Source organism: Calidris pugnax, unplaced genomic scaffold (genome assembly GCF_001431845.1).
Source record: "Calidris pugnax isolate Ruff unplaced genomic scaffold, ASM143184v1 scaffold2368, whole genome shotgun sequence".
In the NCBI taxonomy this organism is placed as follows: Eukaryota; Metazoa; Chordata; class Aves; order Charadriiformes; family Scolopacidae; genus Calidris; species Calidris pugnax.
In genome coordinates, this window is record NW_015092560.1 from 5,572 (window position 1) to 8,331 (window position 2,760).

Consider the following 2,760-nt stretch of genomic DNA (forward strand, 5'->3'; position numbering starts at 1 on the left):
GGGCCTTCGGCCTCTTCATCCTCTTCATCACCCCCATGGGGACCTCCAGCCTCTTCGTCATCTCCATGGAGATCTTCATCACCTTCATGGAGAGCTTCATTGTCTTCATGGAGAGCTTCATCATCTTCATGGAGATCATCATCTCCATGGAGACCTTCATTATCTCCATGGAGGCCTTCGTCACCTCCATGGGGAGCTCCATCCTCTTCGTCACCTCCATGGAGATCTTCATCATCTCCATGGGGACCTCCAGCCTCTTCGTCATCTCCATGGAGATCTTCATCACCTTCATGGAGAGCTTCATTGTCTTCATGGAGGCCTTCATCGTCTTCATGGAGAGCTTCATCACCTCCATGGGGAGCTCCATCCTCTTCGTCATCTCCATGGGGATCTTCATCATCTCCATGGGGACTTCCATCCTCTTCATCAGCTCCATGGAGATCTTCATCACCTTCATGGAGAGCTTCATTATCTTCATGGAGGCCTTCGTCATCTCCATGGGGACCTCCATCGTCTTCATCACCTCCATGGAGAGCTCCATCCTCTTTGTCATCTCAATGGGGAGCTCCATCATCTCCATGGGGAGCTCCATCCTCTTCATCACCTCCATGGGGAGCTCCATCCTCTTCGTCATCTCCATGGGGAGCTTCATCATCTCCATGGAGACCTTCATCACCTCCATGGAGAGCTTCATTATCTTCATGGAGGCCTTCATCGTCTTCATGGAGATCTTTATTATCTCCATGGGGAGCTCCATCCTCTTCATCATCTCCATAGGGAGCTCTGTCATCTCCATGGAGACCTCCATCCTCTTCGTCATCTCCATGGGGACCTCCGTCCTCTTCGTCATCCCCATGGAGGTCTTCGTCACCTCCGTGGAGAGCTTCATTGTCTTCGTGGAGGCCTTCATCATCTTCATGGAGATCATTATCATCTCCATGGAGGCCTTCATCACCTTCATGGAGGCCTTCGTCATCTCCATGGGGACCTCCATCCTCTTCATCAGCTCCATGGAGATCTTCATCACCTCCATGGAGAGCTTCATTGTCTTCATGGAGAGCTTCATCATCTTCATGGGGAGCTTCATCATCTCCATGGAGGCCTTCATCACCTTCATGGAGGCCTTCGTCATCTCCATGGGGAGCTCCATCCTCTTCGTCACCTCCATGGAGATCTTCATCATCTCCATGGGGACCTCCAGCCTCTCCCCCATGGGGACCTTCATCATCTCCCACCACCCATCTCACGTCCCTCCTCATGGTCCTATGACCATCTCCATGGTGCCACCACCCATCTTGTGTCCCTCCTCATGGTCCTATGACCATGTCCATGGTCCCACCACCTTCTCCATGGCCCCACCACCTTCTCATGGTCCCACCACCCATCTGGTGTCCTTCCTCGTGGTTCTATGACCATCTCCATGGTCCCACCACCTTCTCCATGGTCCCACCACCCATCTCATGTCCTTCCTCATGGACCTATGACCATCTCCATGGTCCCACCACGTTCTCCATGGTCCCACCACCCATCTCATGTCCTTCCTCATGGACCTATGACCATCTCCATGGTCCCACCACCTTCTCATGGTCCCACCACCCATCTGGTGTCCTTCCTCGTCGTCTTCATGGAGAGCTTCATTATCTCCATGGGGAGCTTCATCAGCTTCATGGAGAGCTTCATTATCTTCATGGAGGCCTTCATCACCCCCATGGGGAGCTCCATCCTCTTCGTCATCTCCATGGGGAGCTCCATCATCTCCATGGGGATCTCTATGCTCTTCCTCACCCCCATGGGGACCTTCATCATCTCCCACCACCCATCTCACGTCCCTCCTCATGGTCCTATGACCATCTCCATGGTGCCACCACCCATCTTGTGTCCCTCCTCATGGTCCTATGACCATGTCCATGGTCCCACCACCTTCTCCATGGCCCCACCACCTTCTCATGGTCCCACCACCCATCTGGTGTCCTTCCTCGTGGTTCTATGACCATCTCCATGGTCCCACCACCTTCTCCATGGTCCCACCACCCATCTCATGTCCTTCCTCATGGACCTATGACCATCTCCATGGTCCCACCACGTTCTCCATGGTCCCACCACCCATCTCATGTCCTTCCTCATGGACCTATGACCATCTCCATGGTCCCACCACCTTCTCATGGTCCCACCACCCATCTGGTGTCCTTCCTCATGGACCTATGACCATCTCCATGGCCCCACCACCTTCTCCATGGTCCCACCACCCATCTTGTGTCCTTCCTCGTGTTCCTATGACCATCTCCGTGGTCCCACCACCCATCTAGTGTCCTTCTTCATGGTCCTATGACCATTTCCGTGGTCCTACCACCTTCTCCATGGTCCCACCACCCATCTGGTGTCCTTCCTCATGGTCCTATGACCATCTCCATGGTCCCACCACCTTCTCATGGTCCCACCACCCATCTGGTGTCCTTCCTCGTGGTCCTATGACCATCTCCATGGCCCCACCACCTTCTCCATGGTCCCACCACCCATCTCACGTCCTTCCTCATGGTCATTTGACCATCTCCATGGTCCCACCACCCATCTGGTGTCCTTCCTCGTGGTCCTATGACCATCTCCATGGTGCCACCACCCATCTGGTGTCCTTCCTCATGGTCCTATGACCATCTTCATGGTGCCACCACCCATCTGGTGTCCTTCCTCATGGTCCTATGACCATCTCCATGGTGCCACCACCCATCTTGTGTCCTTCCTCGTGGTCCTATGACCATCTCC